General features: G+C 39.4%; 1 pseudogene; it reads right to left on the reverse strand.

The window, feature by feature from the left end:
• Window positions 1–2,909: 2,909 nt before the first annotated feature.
• LOC102197261 (dynein heavy chain 3, axonemal-like) overlaps window positions 2,910–14,353 on the reverse strand; it is a 19,358-nt pseudogene continuing 7,914 nt past the window's right edge.

Below are 14,353 nucleotides of genomic sequence, written 5' to 3' on the forward strand. Positions count from 1 at the left end.
GCTTATCTGAAGAAGCAGGAGAGGCTTGCATTTTATCAGCTTTGCATTAACATAATATAATGACTGTGGACTCCAGGGTGCCGTTGCTCATAGACCTGAAGCACAATTTCTGTAGTCTTATTCTGACTGAACGAAGGTGTCACTCTTCTATCAAGCGTAGGAAGAGATGCCTGTGCTTTGACGGTTCACTTTGGTCATTTCATTAAAGGGATGCGATCATATTATTCTCCTGGGGGCTCTTTCTGGTAGACATTTACACATTAGCTTAAGGAGGCCTGTGGTGAGGAGATAACGGCTTTTACAAAGCTGGAATCCTTAATGTTTTGCCTCACTGCAAGAGTTCCCCAAAACACTGCGATTCTTCTGTATTTTTGAGAATATACACACTGCAGACCACAGCTGCTGGACATGCGTCATCACTTAAGTTTGGAGCATTTGACACGTCCACCTCCATCAGCTCCATTTGTATTAGACATACATTTAAGGTTGCAATATTTTATGACCTAGGCAATGTGGTGGGTAATGGTGCAGCAGCTGGATTCAGATGTCAGATTATTTATGTTTAAACTCACAAGTGCTGACCACAGGGAACATCAAGCAATGCTGACATAAATACAGCCAGTGAGCACCACTCAGCAGCCACCTGATCTAAAGTTATTGTGTTGGAGTTTGTGAAACTACACCCTGGGGTTTCAAATGCTAAAACAAATCCCTTTGCAAAGGTTTAGATGAGCCGGGTCTTTCGTGAAAACATTCAATGGTGATTTGTGGCATCCCGTATGCAGAGAATATGAATCCAATATTGAATTTCAGCATTTCGTAATTAGACCATAAATCTGCTGTCATGGGGGGAAATTATTGTCACTTCAGCCAGTTTTCAATCATGGTTGGTGAAGCAGATATTTGGCATCATATTGGGCCTGAGCGGAGATAGATGACCTGCTGTCATGCTTGCACAAACTTGAATCTGCTTGCTAGAAATATATCAACACTAGTGTTTCCTTTCAGAGTTATCTGATGAATGGACACATGAATGTTTGTTATTTGCAGAAAATGTATCTGACTCAAGATGCATTGTGCAAAGGCATTCAGTATTGTGAGTCCCCGTTGCACTTTGTTAAAAATGATACAAACAGTGCTTTTCCTTTGCTGCCATCTAGTGTTTGATTTCAATAAATCCTGCCGCTCATTCAGCCTGATAAGGCGCACTCTTATATTTTGATATTTATGACTGAATGTTTCCTACGCAGATTGTGTGGTGTAGTGGGTTAACAGGCGAAGAGAAAGATGACTCCATTCACTTGTGACAGTTTGATGGCTTTACTAGAAAGAAGTTCATGGTCGGTTTTGAAATGTTTGTTCCTTACGGGTTTAATTTAAACACAGTACTTTCACCGCAGGCATTCTTGGTTCCCGAGAATAGTGTTTTTTATACTACTTGTCCAGTTCTGCAGGACTCACCCAGCACTTAGAGGTGTTTTTGTATTTTCCTATTGTGCCATTTAGCTGTTAGCACAAGTTTGTCAGGAGTCTGCGCCGCTCCTTCGTTTGAGGAAGGACAGAGTGCAAGCAAGGGGAGGGAGGGATGGGCGGTCTTTGTTTTTGTTGAATTTTTTTTTTTTTTTTGTTTTTTTTTGGGGGGGGGGGGTCTATTCACTTCTACCATTAACAACTGATTGCACGTCCCCTGTTATCCAAGCTTCATCAAGGTCTTTCTCAGTCAGATTTTTTACTTGGAACATCAAAGGCCTTAACAACCCGGTGAAGCGCTCTAAAATATTTTCAGATCTAAACCCAGATATAGTAATTTTTTTACAAGAAACACTCCTGCAGGATACACATCATTTCAAGCTCAAGTATTCATCAGTTGGGGAGACCTTTCATTCAGCTTTTAACTCTAAAGCCAGAAGAGCAGCTATTTTAATTAGTAAGAATGTTCATTTTACAGTTTTTAAAATAATAAAGTATAAAAAATGCTAGATTTCTTATATTTGCTGGTAGTGTATTTCATACTCCCATTTTATTAGTAAACATTTATGCTCCAAATTTTAATAACCCAGATTTTTACAAATAACCTATTTAGCACTCTTCCTTTTATTGATACCCATTGTTTAATTCTCGCCGGGGACCTAAATTGTGTAATGAACCCAACATCAGACCGCTCCTCACCTCGTATCTTTACTCAGTCCTCTATGTCAAAATCAATCTCGGACTTCATGTCTCAAAATGGGTTTGTAGATAATTCTGGCTCTTAGGCCTAACAAAAAGTCATACTATCATACGCTTATGGCGATCGAATCTGACTCATCAAGTAAAATCAGAACTTTTTGAATCATGGTGGGGAAAGGTGAATCTCCCAATACGTTCAAGTACACCATGTGTTAGGCTACAGCTTGTACCGTTTAAAGTAATAAACAGAGTCCATTTTTCAAAATCTTGTTTATCTAAAACCTTTCCTTCAATTCTAGACCAATGTGACAGATGCCAAACCTCCCCTTGCCATTTAAGCCACATGTTTTTCTTCTGTCCAAGTTTGCACAAATTAGCTCCTCTAATTGCCATATTTGGAATTCCAATGACCCCTCTTAATATATCTCCCCAGGAAACAGATGTTGGCTTTCTGTTCCCTTTGAGCTAGGCACAGTATTCCACGTATTTGGAAATCTCCCACGTCTCCATCTGCATCTCTATGGGTTAATACTGTAATAATTTTATTTAATACTGCAATGCTTTTATTTAATGTAGACATAAGATTTAAGTGACCCCCCACCCTTATAAATGAAAGAAAAATCTTTTTGTTTTGTTTTTTCTAATTTATTTAATTTTTCTTTAACTTTCTGTTCTTGTGTTGGTATGATGTTTTGCATATTTCAATTTGTAAAAGTTAAAATGGTTGGAGAAATCTAAAGTCATCTAAGATGCATAAAATGTGTATAAGTCCCCCGGCGGGCACTGGTTTTGTAAAGAGGACATACATACATATGTTTTCATGTCAAAACTTGTCCATTTCTCCTGGTTTACGCTTGATGATGGGCAAAGAGTCAACCAGAATCTTGGGGAGAGACTCTCCGATGTTCTGCCTGTCCCAACGTGCCCCCTCCATGAACAGACCTTTGATATAAGCTCCGTCCTCTGGCTTTTCATCCATTTGCGACTCTTCCGTAGTTACCTGGAATACAGCTCAAAGGTGTAAGTATAAAATATCTTTAGATCAATCGGAGTGAATATGACCAAAAACACAGAGGGAACTTAGAAATAGAAATACATGCCTCAAATTCAAAACTGGTGTAGTCAATGGGGATGTTGTACTTCCTGGCAAAATTCTGAAGCTGGAGAGCCACAAGACGTGTATAGGTTGGCCGTTATCTATCTAATTCTGTTATGACAGACAATAAAAAAATAGCCACAGCTAAAATGCAGGATAATAGATCGTTAGTAATAATACATATTCTCAGTGTTTTTGCTTGTACTTTTTCTGCATGCATTTTTTCTGAATATCTGAACAATAACAGAAGACCTAGCAAGCTGCACATAGTATGCTGCTGACCTTCAACTCTTTAGTATGTGCAACACTTATTTTGGGAGTCATATTCCAAAGATGGTCATGGTCTAGGTGACTCACAACAATCATAAATCTTACTTGTAGAAACTGTAGCCTGCATGGCTAACAGATCAGTCATGTAACTCCGCATATGATTGAAAGAAGTGTACGACTTGACCGCCCACATAGCGGGCACCTTGCCCACCAGCATGCTGTTAAAGATGCTCTTGAGTTCAGTAGACATAGCGATTTTGGCCCTTCAAAGCTTTTCTGATTTTTACCAGCGTGACACATACCACATCTGTAAGTCTGACAGGAGGGCAGAGCGATTCAGGGTGAATTGTAAAGAATTTCAACAGATCAGTGAACACAACACATTTGTTTCCCAACTTCATCTACCTGCATGGCATCACAAGTTAATGCTACCTGTTAAATCGGATGACTTCCTGCCTCAAAACAGCGTTCATAATTCTGGGCTGTGGAGAGAATTTAAATGGAAGGTGGTCATGAGATATTTTAGAACCCCAGAGATAATTGCCAAAATGAAGCCTACAAATCCTGACACCTGCTGGTGAAATTGTGGTACTTATTTAGGAACCCACTCACATATATCCTGGTCATGCCCAAAAATCGGCTCATTTTGGAATGACATATTTAAAGTTCTCAATACAGTTTTCCAACAACCATTAACAAAAGACCAACAGCTAGCCATTTTAGGAGTATTACCAAATGGTTTAGCGGGAAACAATAAAAAGTATCTCTTAAGAATCTTGCTTACAGCAGCACTAAAAGTGTATTACTATTAAATGGCTGAATCTTGACCCACCTTCATATAATATGTGGATTGATAAAGTAAGAGAAATTTACCAAATGGAGGAAATAACATATGCTCTGCGGATTCAGAGAGAATTGTTTACTGAGCGTTGGCGACCCATACATGCTTTACTGTTTCAATAATTTAGCATAGGTCTGTTTCGTTTTGTTCATTTATGGCTAAGATTGTCACATGTTATTTAATATTACATAAAGTTTTTGTTTTTGTTTTTTTTGGTTGTTTTTGTTGGGGTTTTTTTCCTGTAACTGTCCTACTTGTGAACATTGACCAGTACAAGTTGCAATGTTGTAAATTATAATAAAAATTGAGTTAAAAAAAACTGTGTTCATGGACTCTTCATACTTGACTGGGTATTTATCCATCACCATTTGCATGCCAAAGTCTGTGGGCAGCTTAGACAAGATGTCCTCTGCAAGCTCATCTACTAATTCCTACAACACAAACAGACAAGAACATGAAGCCTCATGATACCACCCAGGCAGTTGGGTGGTAACCCCCACCCAACTCCCTGCAAAGTGTCAGCAGTACTCCTTCTAAGAGCTGATTGGTCTCTTGATTGTCCTTGGTGATTTCCGCGTTACTGTTAAGTCTGAACACACAGGGATCGGCAGAAATTGGCAGGCTTCAAATGTAGTCTACGTCTGGAATACATAAATATATTGTTTTTGTATTCAACTCTTTATCAGATCGGACTATCATGGACAGACTGGTTCTCCAAGGCTCAAGATAATCTAGATTTAATTACAGACATATATTACATTTGCTAATTAAAAACAAATTAATCCTTCTGTCATGATGTTTTGTTAAGAGTTTGAGTTTTGGCTGCTCCTCTTTTATTTAATTGTTATCCTTCTCATATTTGACATTTTTCTCAATGTCAGCTGTGGTTGTTTGTCTCCCCTTGTTGTTTCTGTGTGCATCTCAGTGACATTTACTTTTGTGCTTTTAAACTTTCTTTCTTTGTGTCTAATTGCTGTACTTTGTTTCCCACCTTTTTATTTTCCACCGTAGTTGCTTCAACCCGTCTTGTTTTCTGTCACCCCTCATGGTATATCTAGTCCTGTCTCACCACTATAATTTTGTCTGATGAAATACTTCTATGGCTGTATCATTTGTCATGAAGTTAATTAAATAAATGTTAAGTGTTAAGTGTCTTGCACCATGGGTCCTCCCTTAAAACTGCTGGTGACACATAACACCTCTGGGTTAACAATAAAATCTGTGGCTATTGTGTTCTTTTATTAAATGCAACTGTATGTACTTTGGGAATAATGGCCTGATAATATCGATGCTCCATCTAATATCACTGAAAATTATGGATATCTTACAGTGTAGAGTTAACAGATGACAATGTCACAAAAAAGGTCACATAAAAAAAATCACATTTCCTCATTTGCTGCTGCTCATTTCATTGGTGTTAACTGATAACCAGCTCAGTAAACTGCTATGTTGACTCTCACCTGTAAGGTATGTAAGGGCCTCCAGTGGAACCTCTTCATATTCATTAAGGAACATCTGGGGCATGGAAGAAGGTTAGGCCGAACAGGAGCTTCTGCCAAATGACCTGTTTCTTGGAACCACCAAAAAAGTCCGGGTCAGAGATGGGGATGACTCTGGTATGAGTGCAACAGGTTGGCTTTAATCTCTTTAGGAGGCTTGTTTGTCATTTTCAGCCCATTCTGCAGGATATTGACTGGGAACTTATCAGATGGGTAACTGGTTAACAATAACCTGAGAGGAAAAGCATAAATGTATAATTTTGTTATGTTATTGATGCAATAAATTAATAAAAAAATGTAGAATCTGCTACCTAAAGCTTAGGTGTGTCTTCTCTGGAGTAAAGGTTTCCTCACAGAGCCGCTCCAAAATGGGCATCCAGCTGGTGGCTCAATGACAGTTCTGCAGTACCACCCAGGTTCCCTCCTTGATGGCTTTGTCAATCATTCGAGCTGCTATGGGTCTCTGCCCTTGAACAAGGGAGATGGTTTGGGTCTTACTGCCCCCCATATCTAGGTCAAATTTCAGCAGACCTAATGACACAAAGCCAGACTTTATTAAAGCCTTTTATGATTCAGATTTATAATAAAAGAGTCTTTGTAGCTCCCTTCCAGGCCAAAAGCAGGGGGTTAATACCGACGGGAGTTAAACACAACAATGCCATTGTCTGTAGAGAACGAGTCCACCGGCAATCTCGCAATTTGCCATGCCCTGAAGCCACCTGGCTACTCTGGGTGTTAGTGAGGGTAAAGTCCTCAGAGCAAGGGATTTTCTTCTCTTTACATACAATATGCCACTGTGCCTGGCATTCTACACGATAATCTACAGTAAAAGCCCTAAGGTAAGACAGACAAATATGATACAAACCCGATTAATGCTAAAACTCAGGCACACATGACCATACATCTGAACTAACAGTAAAAATGAGCACATCATATACGTATTTTCACATACCTAATTTCTAGTTGCCTTGCAGCCTCTGTCCACCTATCCTTCTTCCCCCCAGTCCTCCTATTCATTTCTCTGCCTTGATCAGTTTCTGAGAACACAATTCGATGTTGTCCTCCAGTTCGTTCTTCTTTTTAATCATGGCTGACAAGTCATCATTCAGGCTCTGTAGATGGTCTTGCACTTCTTTTTTTTTTTTAGCTCAGCTCTTTTCACAGCCAGCTTTTCCATCGGCACAACCAGCTCATTCTCAGTCAGCTTCAATCTTTACTTTTTGGGGGCTACAACCTTGGCTACACACTCATAAACCTCCGTTGCCCTGACCCATTTGCAGAGACCCTCTCGGGATTGTGTGAGACATTTTCATTACCTCTCTTAGGAAAGATATTATTCTTTTTGAGTTTGATGGTTTTGGGCCGAGGGTGCTCATCATACATGTCCATGATCAGTTTGCAGTAGAAGACATCAAACTTCTTACGACTATTTCCAGTTATGGTAACACCAAGAGACCATACCACAGTGAATAGGAAAAGACCCTGCAACCACATGGCTATCTGCTGGCTGACAATATTCTGTGTGGTTTCTGGTGTACAAATTTCATCTGGTGTTGACAGAAATGTTAAAACAAACACATACACACGCAGTGAGAAATATGAATACATTCTGACCAACCAAATATCCATTAGAAGTCATTCTTACTAACCCATCATGCAGGAATACAGTTTGTATAGGCTTTGTGCCAAGTGGATAGGATCTTTGGGACAAAAGGTCAAACCATCAAAGATTATCCACCGTCAATCTTCTGAGGTGGAGATAGGTGGAGATAATCCCTGAAGGAGGTGGCCAGGACACCATCAGACCATTCATGGCTGGCTGGATTGAAGCAACCATACAATTGATCCATGGCCTAGGGGTTGATGATGCAAAGATTCACTGCAAATTCATCCATGAACTTGGCTAAATGGAGATAATTTGCATAACAATTTAAACAGAGGAACAAAAACATAACATAACATAAATACATTTAATTAATCAATAGCTTGCAATGGGTCAGTCTGAAGCAAAAATGTGGCGGTCAAAGAAACTTGCTGGCAATCACAGTATAAACTGTGTATACTATAAACTGTGAATATTTGCCATTGTAAAGATCTCCAAGTGCAGGAGTAAGAACTTTATAGACAGAAGTCTTTCCTCCTAAAGGATCCCCTACTATCATGAAGCCATGACACACCAACATCATCTCATACACCTGTATATACAGTAAAATTTATTCTGCAAACATTTATAAATTTGAATCAATACCTGGATGATTTTGCCAATGAACCATGGAACAGGCTGGAGGTTAAGCTTTGCAATGTTGTCACTGAGTGCTTTGAGGAGGAGGTCATAGTCTGGATTTAGAAGGACAACTCCAGGAAATAAATCAGAGATGATGCCGTGCAGGGAGCAGCAGGAGAATGATATGTTAACATGCCCTGATTTATAGCTAACAGACTCAGTCTATCAGTGGACGTGGTACAAAATCTGACACCTGAAACAGTGGCACATCCTGCGCCAGACATTTGGCCATGTTGACATCCATCAGCCCTCTAAGCAACAGCACGCTTGCATTCTCCTAGGGATATTTCAGCTTTAGGTTCCCTGCTGCAGTCAGCACAGATTTCACAGCTCGCATACCGTAGTCGTAGTGATGCTGAGAAGACAGCTGCTCAGAGCACAAACGATAGGTGGCCACAATCTTCTGGGCCAAACTGTCAGTAAAATTTGAATTAGAGGGTTGTTTTTGTTGTTTTTAACCAAACAAGTCTTCTTCTTAAAATAATTTTCAGACCAAAACATTTTGTGGAATATTTTCCCCATAAAGCCCATAGAGAATAGTGAGATTTCACCAATGAGACCATAGTCTGGCGCCATCATAGCCACGGAATGGAAAGAGCCTGGAAGACTAAGACTGCCAGCTCGACATACAGTATATTTTATTCACCTTACTGTTTATATTATATTATGTTAACAGTGTTGTTAGCCTGTATTAACTGTATAACTGTATTAACTGGTCTGATATGTACCTTTAGGTTGTCAGGAAGCTCAGCCCTGCCAGCATAACCAGGGTTCATGGTGATAAAGACAGATAATGAAATGTCCAAAATTAATTGAGTATTTCTCTGCAATTACAAACTTTGTGTATACAATCATGGTATCAAAATAAAGCTAACATTTGTGAAATTTCATCAGATTGATAGACATGACTATAAATTTACGCTACAGTAGGATGTTTTGACAAAGTAGGACGTTTTGTCAGAAAACCGGTTACATTAACTCTGAAGAATTTCTGGTTCTGTTTTGTTTGTTTAGCGGACTTTTGCACATTTAGGTAACAGCTCTTTTAATCATGGCTTGTTTTCCTTGTGTTTGGTGGTTGTAGAAATGGTTTATATGAGATTTTAGCTGAGATTCAGAGGTTTCTGTGGATACCACACATGTCAGGACTTCTATTTCTGACCCCGTGTTATAACCGATTAAACGTGATCTCCTTCTTTTTTCCCCGCGGTACTGGGGCGTGGGGCTTAACAGAATAATTACAAAAGGGAGAATAAAACTAAACATGAGGAACCAAGAACACAAGACTCTTTCAAAATAAAACAGGAAACATGTGGACATGACATGAGCAACATGAAAACACAGAGACAGAAAATACATGACACAGAAGACTGGGACAGACTTACACCAGGGGACACGAAGAGTCTCATAACTAAGCAGACATAAAAGAACCTAAACTATACTGCAATAATAATAATAATAATAATAATAATAATAATAATAGACTTAATAGACTTAATATCATTTCATAAATAATCAAAAAATACAAAATAACTAATTAACCCTCAACTTAAGAACAGCACATGAATAGAACACAATATAAACATAAGAAAATAATACAAAAATAATACAAAACGCTGGGTCACAGACCCAGCCCCTGACAGAGAACCTGCTGAGCCACCACAGAGGGCACTTCCACCTGTGACATGCAAAAATCTATATTGTGAGTAGACTTGTAAAGACATTTCTATGTAAATATGTTCGTATAATAACAATATGAAGACGTACTAAAATTGTTAAAAAAAATACTGAAGTGCTTTTCACACTAAATAGAGCAAACACTATTCCCTATTTAGTGATCTATTTAACTTTAAAATTTTCCATCTTCTTTCCCTCTGACATATCAAGGTTGTACATTTCTTCTTCTTGTTTTGATCCCTCTAACACCCCAGGACCCACCTGTAAGCTCGAGGGGGAGAATCTGCTTCTAACTGCGTATTTTAGACGAAGACAGCATTTATACTATATTAGGTTTAAATAGGGTTCGTTTCAATTGTAAACTGGTTCTCATATGGCACAAACGTAGCTCAGTCACGCATTCGTACACACATTCGGCCTAATTCTTTACCTCAACACGATTAAATTAATTCAAACATGCCCAAGCTCCCGACTGAGCAAGTCCTTTTAAGAATTTACTCATGGCCTTGTAGTCCAGACCATCTGATCAATTGAACACCACACACTAGTGTCACAGGTGTATGCTAGAAGGGAAACCCTTCTAAACGGGACGAGCAGCAGGGGATGATCACGGAAACAGAAAGACATGTAATACCCGGTTAAAATAATTAATAAAAATATATACTTTATTTACAGCATAAAAATACCCCGATCAGGAAAAAGAATAATTTAAAAAAGACATAAAACTAAGGATAACAAAAGTCCAGTCCTCAGTCCGCGAGCTGAAGCCCCCAAGGGTCCCAATCAGTCTCCGCCACACTTAAGGCCACTAAAAGTCTGCTGAACTCCACCAGTGGGGCCAGGCCAACAGTGTCCTCTGCCACTCTGCTACCGCTAGACACAGGAAAGCAGCAGCAGTCACCCTTCCTAATTTACCGGGGATGTCTTTATGCATTTTAACAAACGGGACTTACCCCGCGAGGGAGGAGCTCCAAACTCCGCCCGCCACTGTTCCGTGCCTTAAGCTTTTTGGCTGGCGTCTTGCTACCACCTGGAATAGTCTGCCACCCACAGACCAAGGGCCCTCTCTCCTTCTCCTGCAACTGCGGCCGCGACCTGCTGCCTTCGGCTGGGTCCTCTTTTTATATTTTATAGCATTGCACTTCAAGCTAAAACCATAAGTGACCAAACCAACTGAAAGTTATCTATAGCAGCGATCAGTAAGATGTGTGATGACCAGATGGGGGGAACTGCCCAGATATTAATAGCCATATTTCAAGCAGGTTGTAATCATCCGCAACATCACTTCTCCATCCTCCCAAAAGTAACGCAACTGAAAAATCCACGCAAAGTCATTCAGTGAGGAGATACTGTCCTCTGCAAGTTTTGCCACAACATCTCAAGCTAGGAGAGAAAAAACAAAACAGGTTAAACACGGATAACATATTATGTTAAAACAAAATCTAATAATTTTGATATTTAGAAATTACCATGAACATCAATCGCAGTAAGAGCACCAAGGGTCATCCTTGCCCCTCCAGGGAACTTCCCACGCACCAGGTCTACAATGTCAGCAATCTGGGCATTGCAATTCTCCACATAGGCCTTTGGAAGATGAAACCAATAAAAAAAAAATGTAAAAGAAGTTTTAAGTTTTAAAGAAACCCACACAGTATCATTTCATAATTGGATTTTTTTTTCAACTTTTACATTTTTTTTAAAGACTGACAGGCAGAGGGTTGGTCTGGATGGCTTCAGACACTTGGCTGGTCTGATATATAGAAGAGGCACAAATAAGAACTTGGCCAGGCCACTGCAACACCCACTTCTTCCGGGGAATCTACATGAAACAAAATTCAGATAAGTTTGAACTCTTGATAAAATAACTGAAAACACTATTTGAATATTTGAATCAGGATGATAGGAGTTATAGTATTCTTTAATCATATTTTACAACCCCTCTATATTTTAGAGGGGTCTATCATATGCTTTCTCTAGATCCACAAAGACTCAGTGCAGCTCCTTCTGACCTTCTCTATACTTCTACATCAACACTCTTAAAGCAAAAAAATAATCTGGCATGAAGTCGCACTGCTGCTCGCTGATCACCACCCATCTTCTTAACCTAGCTTCAACAACTATTTCACATATCTTCTCACTTTATTGTGTTTTAAACATGCCGAACACTTCTGAGCGTTGGGTTCTCCACCTGCAGAAACCATTTATATCACTACGGTCGGGCACCTGGTGTTCACGCGTGACCCCGCCAAATTGTCTGTCGCTCGAGAGGAGTTTGCGACCATGGAGCGCCTGGGCATTGTGCAGTGTTCGACTAGTGCCTGAGCTTCCCCATTACACATGGTGCCTAAATCTGACGGTTGGTAGCGACCTCAAGACAGATACATTAGCATTCCTTATCCTAAAAACAAGATAAAGAGTAAAGTAAGCATTTATTTTGTTAGGAAAAGATTTGATGGGCATACAAGTCAGAGTAGCATAATCGAAGAGGAAGCTGAGATGCCTGGTTGCCTCATCAACCTCGTCTATCAGCTTGTGAATGGTCACATCCCTGGTGTTTTTAATGTACTGGTTAAGAGACAGCAACTCTTCTGAAGTTTCCGGGTGCCTCTGACCATCTTCGTAATTTCCTCATACATTTTACATATCCCAGTGAAAAAAGGACAGCTGACCAACCATTTTTCCAGCAAACCTTAGAAGTGATCATAATAAAAAGTCACAAAATATGGACTCTGCACTATGTGAAGTGAAAAACGGCAAAAGTATAACAATGTAAATCAGATATGAAACAGGAATCTATTTTATGCATATGAAATATGTAAAATAGTTAGTAACACAACACATGCTAACACTGTTTTGCTGTATACCTTAGCTTGAGCTGGATAAATCTTCTCCTTTTCAGTTGATATTTTGCCAGTAATCGCCATGTCCTCAGTAAATTCCAGCTTTGCTATGCCTTCAAAACACTTATTCAGGTGGGGTTGGACACACAGGGGGTATCTGGTCTGTGAAAGAATCTCCAGGAGCTCATCATTAGACCGAAAGAAGAATCTGGAAACACAGTGAACAAAGAAAGCTGAAACAGCCACTTGAGAAGATCCTTAACAGTATTTCTAATATTAGTAAATTAATTAAGTAACTCTTCCATATTTATTTTTCTGTATTAATGTAAGATTTTCCTACAGGCATCTACAGCACTGTAGATGCTTCTGCTTTACGTTAGTTCTATTTTATTTATTTATTTATTTAGCAAACATAGACTGTCAATGTGTATTTTAGCCTACAAATAGGAGTCAAACTAGCTGAAATATCAAATATCTGAAGGTACTATCAGTGCCACTGATAGTGCCCTTGGAAAATAGAGCCTCTTCTTTTCCAGGTAGGTATTGAGGCCTTTTTGAATGTCATCCAGAAGCACATTGGACTCCTGCAACTGTTCCAGCATGTTGGGCTGGCCTGTAGCCACTAACACACGCGTATCCTTAACCTGGAAAGTGTTATCACACAGAATTTGAAACAAAATTCACGAGATCCAATTACAGAAACTAAAACGCCTTTTGACAGTGTCATAGGGATTATACCGCCTCCGTCATGATATTGTTCCAGTAGCTGTCCACAATGGCAAACTTGCGTCCCTCCTCAGGCATCTGGGCAACGATGTCCTCTGAGCTGAAGATGGGCTCAAGGTAGAGCCACATAGCCTGACACTTCAACATGGCATCTAGTATGTCCTGCATACATCCTGCAGCTTGTCCTCCCATTGCTATTTAGGAAAGTATCAGTAAGAATAACACAACTGCATTTAAAACGAGCTTTTGTTGTATCTCATAGTCATAGCATTTCTAATGTAGAATTTACCAACGACTAAATTCAGATAAATGTCTTAAAGAATAAATACAAGACTAGAGATGTACATAACTGTAATATTAGCATGGGAGAGCATAAAAATGGAAATTCAGAAAAATATACACTAAAAGGATAAATATATTGTAATTTCTTTGCCTGAGGCTGTGCTTAAGCAGGTCAAGTAATTTTGTTCTTGTTGGAAACAGAGCTTGCACGCTAATCCCACAGATGTTTGAATTTGAATTTTAGCAGTGCCAGTGCCCCATTATTACATCTAGTACGCATTCAAATACAAATATTAAAATCAAAGTAAAACACCTGCATCCATTATAAAGCAGCAGGAGTGAGCCACCTGCAGAGTTTCATGTTTATGTAATTACACACTAGTCACAGTGGCACTATTTTTGCATGCAAAATGTTGGAACAACATGAACAGTAGTGCTGCTGCTTTATTCTATAAGCAAGGAGAGAATGAAGAAATCATGTCTGCTCCATATCTAGCAAAGCCTGTTCTTTGTTGATATGCTGTATGGAGGAAGAACAACAACAATCGTGCAGCACCCTCTGGCCTTACAGGATAAAGAAAGGTCTATGTTTTAACAGGTACAAAAACTATTTAAGCTACATTACCAAATGAAAAGATAACATGTGTACTTTAAGGGAAGTAAGAATGT

The sequence above is a fragment of the Pundamilia nyererei genome, unplaced genomic scaffold, assembly GCF_000239375.1.
Source record: "Pundamilia nyererei isolate P.nyererei 1_Seehausen unplaced genomic scaffold, PunNye1.0 scaffold00030, whole genome shotgun sequence".
NCBI classification, from domain to species: domain Eukaryota; kingdom Metazoa; phylum Chordata; class Actinopteri; order Cichliformes; family Cichlidae; genus Pundamilia; species Pundamilia nyererei.